We start from the raw sequence: 18,563 nt of genomic DNA on the forward strand, positions 1-18,563 counted from the left end.
GGCCAGAGGCCCCAGGAAAAGGGGACGGAGAGCCTCAGCGGACTCAGGCTCATGCAGCTGGCCTCGTCCCAGAGGGTGTCTGGGAAGTGGTTTCCCCTTGCAGGAGGCCAGGGAGGCAGCTTTCATGGAGGGAGGGCAGGGTGGGAGCCGACAGACCCGAGTCCGGGACACTAATGCTCTGAACCACGGGGACTTGCCCTGGAGGTGAAATGAGCTGCGTGGCCACCACAACCTTCACGGCAGCACGGTCCACAACAGCCAAGAGCACTGGAAGCCACCTGTACCTGCCAGTTCTCCAGAGACACAGGACCAAGAGCAGTTTTTTATATATACATGTGTATATCTATGTATCTCATACAGATGATATCACACACATCATATATGCACAATATTACATATGTGTAATATATCTGTGTGCATATACACTGAGAGATTTCTCTGAAGGAACTGCTTCATGCTGTTGTCAGGCTGGCAAATCCCAAATCTAAAAGGTGGGTTGGAAGCTCAGATGGGAGTTGATGCATTCTCGAGGCAGAATTCCTTCTTTCCTGGGAAACCTCAGTTTTTGCTCTTAAGGCCTTTTAATTGATTGGATAAGGCCCTTCTACACACCTAAAGTCAACGGATTGCAGATGGTCTAGCCAATTCCACAAAAGACCTTCAGGGCAACACCTCGAATGGTGTTAGCTCCGGTCACCAGGTACGACAGCCCTGCCAAGCTGATACATCACACCACCTTGTGTGGTTTCCTCTGGCTGCTCTGATGAATTACCACAAATGTAGGGGCTTATAGCAAGACACGGTTATTCCCTCACAGTTTGGCAAGTCAGAAGTCCTTTGAAATGGGACTCGGCAAAAATCAAGCTGTTAGCAGGGCTGTGTTCCTTCTCGAAACACGAGGGAGAAGCCTCTTCCAGATTCAAGATGCTGCCTGTGTTTCTTGCCTCACAGTCCCTCTGTCTTCAACGTCAGCCAAGGCCAGCCTGCATCCTCCAACACTCCCCTCTGTAGACAAACTCCCCTTTGCCTCTTTTAAAGATCCATGTGATTAGACTGACCCCACCCAGATCATCCAGGATAATCTCCCATCTCAAGACCCTTCACTTGCCTACAAAGTTGCTTTAGCCACGTAAGAAAATAAATTCAGAGGTTCCAGGAGGCATTAGGACGTGGGCATCTTTGGGGGCTCATTACTCTGCCGGCTACTCCTCTCGGAGGCTCACCACCAGTGGAGGGGATGCGTCTAGGTGCCACCACCCACCCAGGGAAATGGACCCAGTGTGATCAGAGTTGGGCTGTAGATGGCTTTCCCAGCAAAATAGGACCCCCAACAGCCATCCAGACCCCATGGAAGGCCCAGAAGAGCTCTCAGGAAATAAGAGTAAGATCAGCTTAGAACTCCAAAGGACTGTGAGGTCTGACAAAGGATTTACTGACTCCCTGCACGAGTGTGCTGTGCGTCTACAGGTCAAGGTACAAGCCTCTCTGTGACCATTTTGGTGGTTGTGTCGTTGTTCAGTTGCTAAGTCGAATCCGACTCTTTTACAGCCCCGTGGACTCTAGCCCTCCTGGCTCCTGTGTCCATGGGATTTCCCAGACAAGAACACTGGAGTGGGTTGCCAGTTCCTTCTCCAGGGGATCCTCCTGACCCAGGGCTTGAACTCCTTGCATTGGCAGGTGGATTTACCCTTACCTTCATTACATGTCCAGCGACTCTGATCCCTGGTACCACAGTCTGCACCCTAAGCGCTAGCTAAGAGCGTCACATATGGCAGAAGCTTTGTCAGGGCTCCTCCAAGGTCCCCTTTTTGTGTGTTTCTTCCTCCCAAGGCCTGCACCTGCCACCCTCATGAGAAGACTGCACTTGGGCTGCCAGAGCCCTTGGAACCAGAAATGTCTGGGAGCTTACATCCTCCCCCATATGCTTGGGTGGCCCTCAGCCAGTGTCTGAGGGCATGGGCAGAGGTGAGCCCAGCTTTCTTGTCTCAGGTTGAGACAGACTCAGAGATGCAATCTACACCCCAGAGTTGCCGGTGGGGTCGGGGAGCAGCCTCTGCAGGACTCAGCCTGTCTTTGCTCCCTTTCTCAGCTTCTTTTCCTTCCCCATTCTGCTCCCATTTCTTACTGGTTTCTTCCTGAATAAATCCCTTATTCACAAATGCTTATCTCGAAGTCTACTTCTGGGGCATCCAGACAAGGATACATATGTGATCTCATTTAACATCAACCCTTCAAGGTGAATGCTGTGATGATTCCCACGTTTCAGATGAGGAAACTGGGACCAAAGAAGTTTAACAATATGCCCAAGAGCGGGATGACAGAGGGATGAGATGGTTGGATAGCATCACTGACTTAATGGACATGGGTTTAAACAAGCTCCAGGAGATGGTGAAGGACAGGGAACCCAGGCATGCTGCAGTCCCTGGGGCCGAAAAGAGTCAGGCACGACTGAGCAACTGAAGAGCAACCAAGTTACAAAGTGAGTAAGTGGCCGAGTGGGATTTGAACAGCCGTCAGTCTGAGACCAGGCATTCCGGCCTCCCCACTTCTCTGTGTGATGGCTTCCCCAACCCCTTGGAGATGTGAGAACGTGGAGGAAGAGGGCTGGGGAGAGACATCTAGTAAAGGACGACGGGTGAAAAGCCCTTGTGGGTCTTGGGCTTCATCGAAGTAAAAAGCAAACACAAACAAACCAGACTCGTCATTCGCCAGCTCAGGCACGCAGGGTGATCTGAAGTCCATCTGCCAGGCCTTCTCTGGGGCTGCTTCTCTCATTTCCCGAGAAGAAACCCTCTGGACTCTCCCCTCCCAGCCACCGCAAGGCCCAGCTCAGGCAGCGGTTTGCTTTCTCAGCAGAGAAGGGGGGCTCTAAGGGGCTGTGGCAGCTGGCAGGTCCTTGCTTGTGTCCGAGGGGCTGAGGTACAAGGCTAGGAAGGGGCTAATAACTTGCTCTTCAGTGCCTTGGTCCCCTCATCTCCCCACGGGGTCCTTTTGAAAGAAAGAAAAAAAAAAAATCATAGACAGGTCCCTCTTTGCTTCTAGTCTTGGAGACCCACCTGGGTTTAAACCTTGGAAACAAAGGCTGATCCCTGGGCTGCACGAGGCTGGGTGGGGAAGGGGGGCGGGGGGCGCAGCAGTAATTAATGATCTCCCAGCTGCCGTCATAAAATCCTTTTCTGTGTGTTATTTACCTGCCCAGCAGGTTCCATCTGGGCAGATGATGGGCAAATCAGCCTCCACTGTAGATGAGAGAGAGCACTCTCAGATGATCACGAAAGGAGGAGTCTTTATTCTCCGCAAGTCCCCGCATCCCAGAGACCCAGGTGACTTTTTAAAGAAGGAAAAATCAAGGCAGAAGTAAGGTGTGGATCAGGGCCAAGGTCTGCACACGGCACCTTCTCTGATGCTTCCAGTTCCTCTTCCCTGCTGGCCACCCTTCTGGGTTTACCAGGATCCACAGCAAATGTAGCCACCATAGAAAAGCACCATGATTTAAGATTGTGTCATGCACCCTCATAAGATGAATCTAGCATAAAAGATAAGAGCATTTAACAACTGTTCTAAGGGGGAAAATCGGTCATTAATGAAGTGCTGGGGTGTGTAAGAGGAAAGAAGTGCAGGCCAGGGAGGGCTTCCTGGAGGAGGGGGATGGTAACACCCTTGGGGTCAGGGCAGGCAAAAGCAAAGGAGGAGTAATTATCATGCAGCTACCATTTGTGGCATGCCAGGATGGAGGTGGGGGCCTCACTAGCCTCTAATCATTAAATGAACCCAGCAAGGTAATCTTGGTTAATGATTAATGATTTGGCCCAGTTCACAAAAGCGGTGATGGTAGTGGTTTAGTTGTCCAGTCACGTTCAACTCTTTGTGATCCTATGGATTGTAGCCTGCAAGGCTCCTCTGTCCATGGGATTTTCCAGGCAAAAATACTGAAGCGGGTTGCCCTTTCCTTCTCCAGAGGATCTTCCCAACCCAGGGATCGAATCTGGGGCTCCTGCATTGCAGGTGGATTCTTACATTGTGGATTCTTCACCAACTGAGCCACCGGGAAGCCCCAAAGTAATCTTACTAGTTCCCTTTATAGAAGAAAGAATGGGGTAAGAGAGGTTTGGCTACTTGTCCAAGGTCACTAAGCCAACAGGAAAGAAAGCTAGGATTTAAGCCCAGGTCCACACGTCCTGACCTGTGCCCTAAGTCATGAACAGCTGGGCGCAGAAGTCAACAGTAAGGGGCAGACCATGCTGTGGAGCTCCAAGCTGAGACAGGGTGCTTCTGTTGGAGCAGCGTAGGCGGGCCTCCTGGAGGAGGTGTCTTCCAAATGTGGAAGCTTTGTGCCGTCAGAGAAGGGAGGACGGGCATTCCTGATGGACGGCATTATGCGGGGAAAGGCATAGGGTGGGAGTGCAGAGATGGGTTAGTGAACGTCAAAGGGGCACTGCTGGAAAAAAGTCCCCAAGACATTCCACTCAGGTAGTCTGGCTATCTGGGTACTGGTGCTCCCTCTGGTAAGAATCTCTTATCCTGGATCTTTGCTTGGTTCATTCCCTTATTTCACTCACGTCTCTACTCAGATGTTACCTCCTCCAAGAGGCCTTCCTGGACCACTGTGTCTCAGGCAGCTCCCTGCTCCACCAGTTACTCCCTGAAGGAAAGTTCTGGGGGATGCAGACTTTGTTCACTGTTTTCCCGGCATGGAGAATATTGCCCAGCACACAGTGGACATCAACATTCCTTTGTGTAGTAGCCAAGATATGGAAGCACCCTAAGTGTCCATCAGCAGATGAACGGATAAAGAAGACGTGGTAATACGGAGTATTACTCAGCCACAAAAAGGGTAAGACATTGCCATTTGCATCAACATGGATGGACCCAGAGATGATCACACTAAGTCAGACAGCGAAAGACAAATGTATGATACAACTTACATGTGGAATCTAAACAAAAAATACAAATCAACTTGTTTACAAAACAGAAACAGACTCACAGACATAGAAAAGACATTTACGGTTACTCCAAAGGAAAGTGGAGAGAGGGGTAGATTAGGAGGATGGGATTAACAGATACAGAGTACTGTATATATAAAATGCGACTCCCCAAGTAACTCAAATGGTAAAGAATCTGCCTGGAATGCCAGAGACCTGGGTGCAATTCCTGGGTCAGGAAGATCCCCTGGAGAAGGGCATGGCAATCCACTCCAGTACTCTTGCCTGGAGAATCCGATGGACAGAGGAGCCTGGCGGGCTACAGTCCATGGGGTCACAAAGAGTCGGACACAACTGAGCGACTAAGACACAGACATAGATAAAATAGGTAAACAACAAGGATTTACTGTGGAGCACAGTGAACTGTATTCAATATCTTATAATAATGTATCACGAAAGCGAATCTGAAGCTGTACACCTGGAACTAACATGATACTGTAAATCAACTCTGCTGCTGCTGCTGCTGCTGCTGCTAAGTCGCTTCAGTCGTGTCCGACTCTGTGTGACCCCACAGACGGCAGCCCATTGGGCTCTGCCGTCCCTGGGATTCTCCAGGCAAGAACACTGGAGTGGGTTGCCATTTCCTTCTCCAATGCATGAAAGTGAAAAGTGAAAGTGAAGTCACTCAGTCGAGTCCGACTCTTAGCGACTCCATGGACTGCAGCCCACCAGGCTCCTCCGTCCATGGGAGTTTCCAGGCAAGAGTACTGGAGTGGGATTAAAAAAAAAATACAGTTGCGACTGAATGAATGAGTGAGTACATGAATGGCCCCGACACTCTGATTGCCGACTTCCCCAGCAGGACCAGGGAGTGGGGAATGGGCTATGTGAAGAAGCACAGTGATGGTCAGGTCTGGATTTGTGGGTTGGCTTGTCCCAAAGCCAAGTTCTCGGGTCCCTGGGGCTGGCAAAGGCAAAGGCCTGGGTGAAGGACCTTGAGAGCGATGAACCAGAAAACGTACCACCACTCATCAGCGCTAGTGTGCCATGGAGTCCTGACATTTTTTTTTTTTTTTTTTCAGCTACATCTTCAGAGTCCAGAGCTCTGAGAGCACACTATCTCTTCATCCGTTCCTGAGGCAGGAGAGAGCCGCTCAAGGGTCTGACGGGGCCGGACAGACTGAGATTCCCGAGGAGCTTGGCTGTTCTGTTTCCTGTGCTCTAAACTAGAGTGGAAACCCAGTGTCTGGGAAGCCAGAGCTCCGCTGGCCTAGCACAGCGGTAGCACATGGGCATTTAAAACTAAAAAACAAAACTATGGATGAGTCAGCAACATTTAACAGTTGGAAAATATCTCTTCAAAAATCCAAGTTTTGGAATTCTTTGTTTGTTTGTTTGTTTGTTTTGCAGAAGATTTTTAAAATATCGGAACCAAAATGTAGCTTCTCTCCTCGGAGGGAGTGTGTGTTGAAGCTCACCGCAGTCACTCCCAGACAATCGAGTCATGGTTTAAATGCCCATTATCACTGAGCCTGGGCTCCCGGTTTGTTTGTTCGTCACTCAACCTACTCCCTTATTTGCATTAGCTGCTTGGTCCATGTCGGAATTCGAGTGATCCCTGGTCTAAGCACGCTTTGCCTCAGTTTCCTCACTTATAGAGTACAAATGATCTTTCCTCCTAAAATCAAAGAAGAGGAATGAAGGTGGTCAGACTATGGCTGGTACCTAATTGATGCTCCATAAATATTTCTCCATCCCCTTCCTGTCTGGCTAAACCAGCCCAGCCCTTCATCCTCCAATCAGCAAATAAATGCCGAGCAACACCTTTATGCCAAGAGCCGGGCATGATCCTGGGATGCGTCTGAACAACAAATGGACATGTCACTGCCTCCGTGGCACTTCCAGACCATTGTTAAATCAAATCACTATTATTAAATCCAAATCAATCTGAAAATCTGGTTTGAGACATGTGCCACCACGGCAATAAATAGAGTGGAATGCGAGAGAAGACGAGGGAGGGCCTCCCAGGCAGGCTGAACACTGAAGAAAGAGAAGGGCCCGCTATGCGCAGAGACTGGACAAGTGCTCTAAACAGGGAACAGCCTCTGTGGGGCCCCTGAGGCAGGAGAAGGGCTTGCCTGGTTCTAGGAACTGGAATGGGGTTGAGGGGGCAGGGGTGGCAGGGGACAGGCAAAGGGAAGGGTGTGGGTGAAAGGACCTGGGGGGGAGGGCAGGGCCAGACCGCCACAGGAGCAGGGGTTTGACTGTAAGTGCAGCGAGGGCACAGAATGCTGGGAGAGGCATGCGGACCCAAACCGCCTCACTGAAAAAGAAGACAGGAGAAATGACCTAGGCAGAGGGTAAAGCCATGCCCTTCACCTGGACTCGCAGGGAGACGCTGCCCCACCCCGCCACGGCTGACTCCCGCTCCTCTCGGAACACAAGCGCCTGAGTGTGTCCAGCCACAGGCCACCCGGGCGTTAAGAGGCAGACCCGCGGGATCTGCCTCTATCGCCTGCCAGCTGTGTGACCTGGGGCAAGTTACCTAACCACTCTGTGCATCTGTTTCCTCCTCTCTAAACCCAGGGAGAAGTGAGGCAGCTAAAGCCCTGTGCACAGAAGCTGAGGTGCTACTGTTGCTGACATTTGCAGGCGGCAGACAAGGGGACAGTCCCCAAACACCTGCACTCCATGTACTGGTGGACGCAGACTTTTGTTTAGCTTTCTGTTCCAGGAAAGCCTGCTTTCTGCTGTATCCCTCCAACTCTGGAATGTAAAGAGTGATTGATATCCCCTATCTCCTGCCGTCTTTCGTTCAGCCAGTTAAGGGAGCTTTTACCATTGTTCCATTTTACTGATGGGAAACAGAGGAGGGAGGTGTCGGAGCTCCAGGCCAGAGGCCCCACAGCCAGCAAAGGAACAGGATGAGAGCGCAGAGCCTAATTTCCAAGGCCACCTCGCCCTGCACGCACTGCAAGACATGCTGAGAAATCACTCACCTCGAAACATATTAAAGAAAAAACAAGTCCAGCAGGGGCTCCATGTACAAATGGGGAAGCTGAGAATCCATGAAATGGCCTTGTAAAAGAATACAGGCCCCAGGTGACATGGAAAGCCACAGACAATCCGCCCTGACGCATTTCTATCAGGCTCAAGGGCTGATCCAGAGACCTGCTGGAATCCTTAAATAAGTCAGCAAGACCCTGACTCCTGCTCCCAGCTCGTGTCCATCGGGAGACCCCCCCCACAGAAGGGGATTCCTCTTGCGTGCATCAGGTCAGGCAAGGTTAGCCTTCTCCTGCAGAGAGCACCCAGAGAGGGAGAGGTTTGCAACAGGCAGCGAGACCCAGAGAGAAGCGTGAAGGCCCTGGAGTCCACAGACCTGGGTTACCACCCAGCCGCCCACTTCCTCAGTGATGTGAACAGGCCCAGTGACCTCAGTCCTCTCATCTGTGAAATGGGGACAAAAGTCAGCCCTATCTCAGAGGTGTCCTGAAGATTAAACGATCACTGGGGTAATAATCTGTACAAGCTCCCACAGCAATTTCTGATACATGGAAGGTGCTGGATAAACCTCTGCCTCCTAATTGGTTGCATTCTAAGAGTCCTTTGGTTTGGAGTTGGAAAGAGATAAAAAAGTGAACTCTTTGACCAGTTTTGGTACTCAGCAGGCATCTAGGGTGCTCAGATCAGAACACCCCTGACCTCCCAGCCGGGCCCTGACCAGTGCGTACCCCTCAAAGGCAGTGTATTACTTCATTCTCAGCATCACTTCTAAACCTTGGGTGTGTTCTGATTATTCAGCTGGCCACACAGAACCACAAAGATCTGCTTGGTGTCTGTCTCCAGGACCAGAGAAGGGCTTACTAAGGACAGGGATGGGTGTATGTTGATTCTACACTCCCAGCCCCAAGCAAAGCTTCTGGTACCAGCTGGTGCCAAATAAATGTCTGTGGCATGATGGATGAATGAGTGACGGCAATGTCCCTGTGGAAGCATCAGACAGGCAGTCTGTCCTTGCTCAGGCTTCTCCTGAAACGGAACGAAGATCTCCACGATCACTGCATAATAAAGAGGGCGCTGGCCCTGTAAGGGCAGGAAGCCCAGCCGTGTTTACACCGCAGCCTCCTCTCACTGGGCTGAGAGGAGCCGGCCTCCGGAATCCCAGGCACAGACTCCAGGGCCCTGGGCTTTATCTCCCTGCTTTCTCCTTCCTCCCATTGTCCCCGCCTGGCTTCCCACAGCCCCAGGCCAAGAGCCCGGCTCTGTATGGAGGTCACTCAGTGGCCCTGCCGGCCTGAGGTTCTGGGCAGAGCAGAGTGGCCAGCTCCCCTTCTGCGACATTCCTTTCCCAGGGACCCTCCCTGTCACAGCTTGGTTTTCTCAGAAACTGGGAGGCCTCCACTTGCCCTGATCCTGCCCGCAACCTCAGCTGGCTGGTAGTCCACTCCGGAGGCCCCCAGGAAGCCAACTGATTAGCTGAAGTGGGGATTATGCCACAAAGCTCCGGGCCAAATAAGTAACCAGGGCTGGTAACTTCAAATGCTAAATAAGGACCCCTAGGAAGGGCAAGGAATGGGGGGTTGGGGGAGGGGGCACACCCAGCCCTCCCCACGCCCCCAGCAGAGGGGAAAGTCCATGGAGGAAGAAGGCATGTGAAAGCACCAGGAGTCTACGGCTGTCTTAGAACTCAGGCTGCTCAGAGAAACTCAGAGGCCTTAATTCCAAATCCTGGACTGGAGCTGCTGAGGTAGGTTTTCCACTGGGGGAAGACCCAGAAGACAGGAGGCAGGGGTGGCAGGTGGGGCTCAGCACCAAGCCTCATCTTCTAATTGATTTACAGCCACTGTCACAGAGCAGAGCTCCTGTGCCTGTCAGAGGCAGGCAAGAAACACGCCTCATCGAGCCTGGTCTTCCAGTGCGAGTGGGATGGGGACACCCAGCCCCCAGGGGCTGACTTCTTTCCCCCCTGCCCATCTGCCCAGCTCCAGCTCCTTTGACTCCAAAGACCCTCTCTAATTGTCACAGAGAGGGATGGAAAATGCAGAAGACAAGATCTCCACTCAGTTCAGTTCAGTCGCTCAGTCATGTCCGACTCTTTGCAACCCCATGGACTGCAGCACGCCAGGTCTCCCTGTCCATGACCAACTCCTGGAGTTCACACAAACCCATGTTCATTTAGTTGGTGATGCTATCCTACCATCTCATCCTCTGTCGTCCCCTTCTCCTCCCGCCTTTAATCTTTCCCAGCATCGGGGTCTTTTCAAATGAGTCAGCTCTTCTCATCAGGTGGCCAAATTATTGGAGTTTCAGCTTCAACATCAGTCCTTCCAATGAACACCCAGGACTGATCTCCTTTAGGATGGACTGGTTGTATCTCCTTGCAGTCCAAGGGACTCTCAAGAGTCTTCTCCAACACCACAGTTCAAAAGCATCAATTCTTCGGCACTCAGCTTTCTTTATAGTCCAACTCTCACATCCATACATGACCACTGGAAAAACCATAGCCTTGACTAGACGGACCTTTGTTGACAAAGTAACGTCTTTGCTTTTTAATATGCTGTCTAGGTTGGTCATAACTTTCCTTCCAAGGAGTAAGCATCTTTTAATTTCATGGCTTCAATCACCATCTGAAGTGATTTTGGAGCCCAGAAAAATAAAGTCAGCCACTGTTTCCCCATCTATTTGCCATGAATATGCCATGATCTTAGTTTTCTGAATATTGAGCTTTAAGCCAACTTTTTCACTCTCCTCTTTCACTTTCATCAAGAGGCTCTTTAGTTCTTCTTTGCTTTCTGCCATAAAGGTGGTGTCATCTGCATATCTAAGGTTATTGATATTTCTCCCGGGAATCTTGATTCCAGCTTGTGCTTTCTCCAGCCCAACGTTTCTCATGATGTACTCTGCATATAAGTTAAATAAGCAGGGTGACAATATACAGCCTTGACGTACTCCTTTTTCTATTTGGAACCAGTCTGTTGTTCCATGTCCAGTTCTAACTGTCGCTTCCTGACCTGCATACAGGTTTCTCAAGAGGCAGGTCAGGTGGTCTGGTATTCCCATCTCTTTCAGAATTTTCCACAGTTTATCGTGATCCACAAAGTCAAAGGCTTTGGCATAGTCAATAAAACAGAAATAGATGTTTTTCTGGAACTCTCTTGCTTTTTCCATGATCCAGCAGATGTTGGTAATTTGATCTCTGGTTCCTCTGTCTTTTCTAAAACCAGCTTGAACATCTGGAAGTTCATGGTTCACGTACTGCTGAAGTCTGGCTTGGAGAATTTTGAGCATTACTTTACTAGCATGTGAGATGAGTGCAATTGTGCGGTAGTTTGAGCATTCTTTGGCATTGCCTTTCTTTGGGATTGGAATGAAAACTGACCTTTTCCAGTCCTGTGGCCACTGCTGAGTTTCCCAAATGTGCTGGCATATTGAGTGCAGCACTTTCACAGCATCATCTTTCGGGATTTGAAATAGCTCAACTGGAATTCCATCACCTCCCACTAGCTTTGTGCGTAGTGATGCTTCCTAAGGCCCACTTGACTTCACATTCCAGGATGTCTGGCTCTAGATGAGTGATCACACCATCATGATTATCTGGGTCATGAGGATATTTTTTGTACAGTTCTGTGTATTCTTGCCACCTCTTCTTAAGATCTTCTGCTTCTGTTAGGTCCATACCATTTGTTCTTTATTGAGCCCAAGATGCATGAAATATTCCCTTGGTATCTCTAATTTTCTTGAAGACATCTCTAGTCTTTGCCATTCTGTTGTTTTCCTCTATTTCTTTGCATTGATTGCTGAGGAAGGCTTTCTTATCTCTCCTTGCTATTCTTTGGATCTCTGCATTCAGATGCTTATATCTTTCCTTTTCTCCTTTGTTTTTAGCTTCCCTTCTCTTCACAGCTATTTGTAAGGCCTCCTCAGACAGCCATTTTGCTTTTCTGCATTTCTTTTTCTTGGGGATGGTCTTGCTTCCTGTCTCTTGTACAATGTCATGAACCTCTGTCCATAGTTCATCAGGCACTCTGCCTATCAGGTCTAGTCCCTTAAATCTATTTCTCACTTCCACTGTACAGTCATAAGGGATTTGATTTAGGTCATACCTGGATGGTCTAGTGTTAACTGGGACTGGCGGGACTTAATATTATACAAGTGGGTAAACGGAGGCCCAGATCAACTCTTTTTCACCCTCAGGGGAAAGGCCTGGGCTTCATTTGGAATCTAACATTTTCTCAGTTAGTTAGATTTTGTCTCCTCAAGCTGTTGGAAGGTGCTCCTCAGAGAGCTGAAAAGGGTTGCAATTCCAGTACAGAGAGACTGGCTATTTCAAACACCCATGCTCTCCTTCTAGAGTGAAGAACTATGGCTAGAAAAAGCCTGCTCAACCAGGAACTACATTTCCCAGGCTCCCTTGCACCTTTGGGGCCATGTGAGTCATTTCCACCAATGGGAGTGGAAGTGATGTGAACCCTCCTAGTCCAGTGTGATGAGGAAGCAGACAGACCCTTTCTACCTTTTCTTCTTCTTTCCATGGTGACCTTGGAAGCCACATGTTGAAGAAGAAGGGAAATAGCAGCCCTCAATTCTGTATGGTAAGCCGCTTTCCACTTTCACTGAACTGTTGCTGAGCAAGAAATAATTTTGCATTGTGTTAAACTACTGAAATTCAGGCTTTACCTCTTATAGCACTCAGTACTGCCCTAACCACTACTCTAGTCTTAGATTCTCATTTATTACAACCATCTCATCGATAACCGTTATTGAGAATGCTGGGAAAGACCCTGGGGACCCCAAGGGTTCAGCTAGAAGTCTGTTTAATTCCGGAAGAGCACTTCCTATGCCTGGCCCTGTCTCACCAGCGTGTAAAAAGTTCTCTGGTAAACCCATTACTTTATCTCCACTCCCATGCACAGCGATGATTCTTCCCTCCCTTTCGAAGCCATGCCTCTCACTGGAGCTGTCTGTACCTCTTGTCACCATTTCTATATCTTCCACTCACTTCTCAACCCCCTCCAGTCTCGCCTCCATTCCAGCTCTCCTAAGAAAGAGAACCAGCCAACATCCTCTCTCCATACCCGTCAAGGTCTGGAGTACCTTGACTTCTTGAAATCTCATGTCCTGCATCACATGGCCTCCCCTTTCAGAGGCACAGCTGTCCATACAACGTGTCTACAAAGCCGACTCCTTCTGACCCTCATGACAGCTCAAAAGATCATTCAGCATTTCTAGAAATTCCGAGAAATATATGTTAGGCAACATTCTAGGAAAGCAAGAAGAGGTAAAAAAGAAACCATCCTTTCCCTTGAGAAGCTTTCAGTCCAGGTAGGGTAATATATCCCCACTTTTCAGATGAGGAAACTGAGGCTCAGAAAAGCTAAGTGTCTAAAATAACATAGCTGATTTGTGACATCTTGCCCATTGACCCAACACATAGGAATCACCTGAAAAAGAAGATCAACAAAGATGATGTACGTCCTTCAAAAGACTAAAAGCAAAACTTCCAAATGGAGACATAAAAAAAGAAATAGAACAATCCCAGGTTCACCTTCTCTTCTACTTTATTTTAATAATAAAGTATAATAAAATATAATAATGTGTAATATTCTAATAAAAGTCAAGCACTCTTAAGCAGCCCCAAATGAGATCTAAGGAGATGTTTTAATTTTAGCTCCATACCAAGTAGCCCAATATTATATTGTTAAAATTATTTAACTAATTGTGAAATCACTAAAAGGTTACATCCCTTCTCTGTGCTTCAGTCTCCCCTTGGGAATGATAAGGAGCCAACCCAACAGTCACTCAGGCTCCCTGCAGTCTTCAGTGTCTGTGACTCTGTAGCGTTGTCTTGCTTGCTGATGGAGGAGCTGCCTCCCCTCTCCACCTGCCCCTACTGATAAGTGAACATCTTACTGAGTGTTTATCCAGTGTGACACAGAGTGGTCATATATCTTTTATAACAAACATATGAAGTAAGGGCTATCATTTCATCGATGAGGATACCAAGATGCAGCCAAGTTTAAGTAAATGGCCTAGGAGATACACAGCAAGTAGGCGGTGAAACCAGGATTCAAATCCAGGCAGTCAAGCTCTCAAGGGCTATGTTGGCAAGACCCACAGTCCCATCTATCCACAAAAGGCTTTGCCTATAGCTTCTGAAGAGTGGATGGCAGACCACAGGACCCCACCTCACTGTCCACACTGAGGTGTGGATCAGGAAGGACGCCTGGCCCGGGGCAGCCCACTCTTTGACCACTGGCAGTACCAGGCACAGCCTGCTGGGGAAGGCATTCAGGCAGGCTCGCCCAGGGAAGCTCCAACGGCCCTTGGTCATGAGACTGAAATCTAAGAGATCGCAGGGTCCCCTCGCCAGGATCAGAGTCCAAGTCAGCAGCCACTGCTGGTCAAAGCCGTGAGAGCTTAGCGCTGCCCTGAAGGGCCTGATGGGAGTTTAGAATTCTTCAGATGTTTCTCTGGATCTAGCAGCTTGGAAGTGGCCCGCTTTGGCCCCTCAGATTGCCTTGAACTCTGGATACGTCTTGACAGCCTCCTCCCTCGAGTGGCTCTGGGGCATGTGGTCCTCTGTTCCCCCGCCACCCGACCCCGAAAGCAGCTTAAACCAGCACCTCTGAGCAAACCAACTCCCCTTCTGCTTGCCAGACACCTTTGCTGGGTCTGCCGGCACCATTACAAAACCTACACGCTCCTTATAAGAAAGCCATTGGCTCAGGCGCTGGACTTTTCTGTAACACAGAGATTTGTGCTGTCAGAATATTTACTGTAATAGGATTTGACAAATAGAGCAGTGGGGTGAGAGACAGTCTGTATAAAAGGGGGAAAAAAGAGAGAGAGAAAGGAGGCGCTTTTTTTTTTTTAATAACCCTTCCTAGCTCAAGAAAATGGAAAAAGCAGAGTGCCTAACAGAGGGGAGAAAAGTCAATTAAATCACGATAATTACTTCCGCTGCCGTGCCCGAGAACAGCATGAGCATCTATTAATTAGGATTTCCATGTTGACGGTGGCCGTTTGACTTCACCGAGACTGCCAGTGGGCTCAGTAATAACTGTTCTCCTGGAGAGCGAATGTGCGAAAATATTTTCACCCTGACAATTAGCAGTTTTAAAGAACCCAAGACACACACACACATACACACACACACACAGCGGGGTTCCCTGGGCCCCTGTGATTAGCATGAAATGTAACCCCCACCTCCAACTCCAGAAGTCAAGATACCCCAACCCCACTCTTTATAATTAGCAGCTCCTCCCAGGTCTCTAATTAGCACTAAGATGCTTCTGAGGGCGCAAATTCCTACACAGGAGCACAGACCAGGAGGCTAAAGGAAGTGGCATGGTTCTCTTGTCCACTGCCTCTGGCAAGACCAGCCCCAGCCACTCAGGAGAAGAGCCAGTTTTAAGGCAACACTGAAGGAAGGACATTCAGCAAAACTTGACTTCATCTTCAGAACCACATTCACATCTAGAAACCAGAAGCTTCAATAACGGTGGGTGTTCTAAACGATCCACAGAACCTGGGTCTGAGATGACGCTCCCTGTTCAGACAGGCAAAGGCCTGCGGCATCTGCTCACGGGGGGCCTCTCCAGCCTGTCTCTAGAATATCAGGGTCAGGACCGCTGTGAGAGATGCTAGGCCACTTGGCAAATGGAGAAGCTGAGGCTCAGGGAAGGCAAACCATGTGCTTCCAGGACCAGGACTCAGGCTTAGGCCTCTCGAGTCCCAGCCGGGTCTCAGCCAGATGCAGGACACTGGGCCAACCATGCCTCAGAAGCCTGTGCCACCTCCCCACCTGCCCTGATGAGCTGGAAACAGAGAACCCTGGCTGGGAGCCTGGGTGGGGCGCCCTGCCACGTGCCCTCTGGCCCCCTGGTGGGGCTGAGCCAGGAAATCCTCCAGCTCTGGGGCCCCAGGCTCACCCCAGCCTCAGAGCCCTGGGCAGAGGAAGGTCAGGGTCAGGGCCCAGGAGAGCTGTGTCCTGGAGGATGTATAGAAATAGCGTCCCCTGCTTGGGCAGGGCTCGCGGAGGGAAATGGGCTTTCCTGTCATTCACCATCTATCCTGCACCGGCCAAGTCAAACAACAGAGACTCGCCCACATCACACACCTAGCCAGAGGCAAAACCTGGATATCCTGACTGGCAGGCTACTGCTTCCAGCCCTCCTAGCCTAAAACATACTTACAGCTAAAAGGGACAGATATGAGCACTCAGCGTGGAAACAACTGGAACTCTGTGGACAGACTCTCCGGCTTCTTGCATGGATGGATGACCTCACTATGGGACTCCCCTCTCTGGCTTCAGCCAACCCATGTACAAAGCAGGTACCTCTGGGGATCGTTGGCAGGTTGGATATAAGCGACCGGCACCGAGGGAAGTGCCTGGACCACAGTGGCTAAGGGTTTGGACCCAGGGAAGGGTGGCCTGGTGAGACTTCAGGTCCTGAGGCCTTGTTTTTCCATCTGGGAAGGAGATGGATGGGGAAGCGCCGCCACCACCATAGCTGATGTGCCTGAGGCACTTTGCATCGTACCTGGATGATGTGGGTACGTGCTGAGTCTGCACTGGGGATGCTGTGCGAGTCCTTCCGCGTCTCAGTGGTGGCTGGAGTGAAATAAAGAGTTCCCAAGCCTCCCCGCCCCCATAGTAGAATTACTCATCCACACCCTTGCCACAGCCGCACATGGGCAGTGATCGCCCGCCCTTTGACTTCGGGCCTGAGTGAGTGACTTGCTTTGACCAGTAGGATGTCAGAGCAGAGCATGGCTGTCCCTGCACGGCTGGGAGAGCCCTCTTGGGCACTGGTCAAATGCCATGAAAAGAACATGTCTCAGTAGCCTGGCCTGCAGATAAACACGCATAGAGCAGACCTCAAGCCGCAGTAGCTGCTAGTCTAAGGAGGATGAGACACGTGGTACAGACTCAAAGCCCAAGTCCAAGCCAGCCCAACCAAGGTGCAGCTGTCTCACAGTCCACAAACAGGAGAGTAAATGTGGCTTTAAGCCACTGACCTTTGGGATCTTTTGTTATGTGGCATTATATTGATAACAAATGCAACTCCCATTGTACTATGAGGAAGAGAGGCTAAGTGACTTGCTTAGCTCATGATGCTGGCAGAGAGCAAAGCTAGGGCTGAAACCCAAGATGGCCCCCTGAGACAGACCCTCAAGCTGCCTCTCCAGCAGGCCAAGGCAGTGATGCCCACCAGGTATCCCCTGAGGGGTTGCTGCCAAGCAGACCCCTACATCCTCCCTTCCAGCCCCACACTTTCCTGAGCAGGGGATGGGGTGGGGGGGTGTTGGTTGGAGTAGCCCCATCAGACTGTATCTAGGCCACTAACCCCAGCTCTGGGACCAGAGCCCAGCTGCCCACAGGACCAGATCCCCTGCCCTAAAGGTTGCCCTCACCAGGATGGACACTCTGATTTATCACCCTCTCACTCGCCCTTGGCAGGGACAGACCCGGGTGAAAGGGAAGGAGAGGAAGAGCAGAGAGCAGTCAGAAGAGGAGGTTGTCAGGTTCTTGCTGGGCCCACCTGCCTCCTGCACCTGGACAGCAGGCAGCCAGGGAGCCAGCTCCTTTGAATAAATCTACACTCACTTAGATTGGCAGGCAGCAGGCTTGAGCGGGAGCAGGAGGGCATAGGAGAAGCAGGCGGTCAGCACCTATTTCCATGGTCTCACTCCCAGCGTGAGTCTCTGTCAGGGCACAGTCTCCAAACGTGTGCAGGGTCCTCCCCTTCTCTGAGAAGGCAGCAGTTACAGCAGAAAGAGCATGTTGTTTGCAGTGAGAGGGGTTCCAATCCAGGCCTCTTCCTAGCTGCAAGGCCAGAAACCAGTTCTCTGGGCCTCAAAACCCAGAATAAGGAGGAAAGACTTGAGACCCACCCCCAGGGTTGCTATGAAGAGTTCACAGGTTATGAGCACCAGGGTCTGGTGTAAACTCTAAAGCAGTGTCATACATTAGCTAACACTGTTCTCTGATGTTTAAAAGACAGTTGGTCCTTGGAAGAAAAGCTATGACAAACCTAGACAGCATCTTAAAAAGCAGAGACATTACTTTGCCAACAAAGGTCCATCTAGTCAAGGCTATGGTTTTTCCAGTAGTCATGTATGGATGTGAAATTTGGGCTATAAAGAAAGCTGAGCACCGAAGAATTGATGCTTCTGAGCTGTGGTGTTGGAGAAGACCCTTGTGAGTCCCTTGGACTGCAAGGAGATCCAACCAGTCCATCCTAAAGGAACTTAGTCCTGAATATTCAAGGACTGATGCTGAAGCTGAAACTCCAATACTTTGGTCTCCTGATGTGAAGAGCTGAGTCCTTGGAAAAGACCCTGATGCTGGGAAAGATTGAAGGCGGGAGGAAAAGCGGATGATAGAGGATGAGATGGTTGGATGGCATCACTGACTCGATGGACATGAGTTTGAGCAAGCTCCGGGAGTTGGTGATGGACAAGGAAGCCTGGTGTGCTGCAGTCCATGGGGTCACAGAGAGTCAGATGTGACTGAGCAACTGAACTGAACTGAACTGATTCTCTGAGGTTGGTCTGTGCCAAGGGTGGTTACAAAAGCACTTGATTCTGATGAACCAGAGGGGAAAACCCACAGATGCTGAAATGGCTACAAGC

General features: G+C 50.1%; 1 protein-coding gene across 4 annotated transcripts in view; it reads right to left on the minus strand.

The window, feature by feature from the left end:
* TSPAN18 (tetraspanin 18) overlaps positions 1–18,563 on the minus strand; it is a 203,068-nt gene that overhangs the window by 89,841 nt on the left and 94,664 nt on the right. The window lies entirely within an intron of this gene.

The sequence above is a fragment of the Capra hircus genome, chromosome 15, assembly GCF_001704415.2.
Source record: "Capra hircus breed San Clemente chromosome 15, ASM170441v1, whole genome shotgun sequence".
Taxonomy (NCBI): Eukaryota; Metazoa; Chordata; class Mammalia; order Artiodactyla; family Bovidae; genus Capra; species Capra hircus.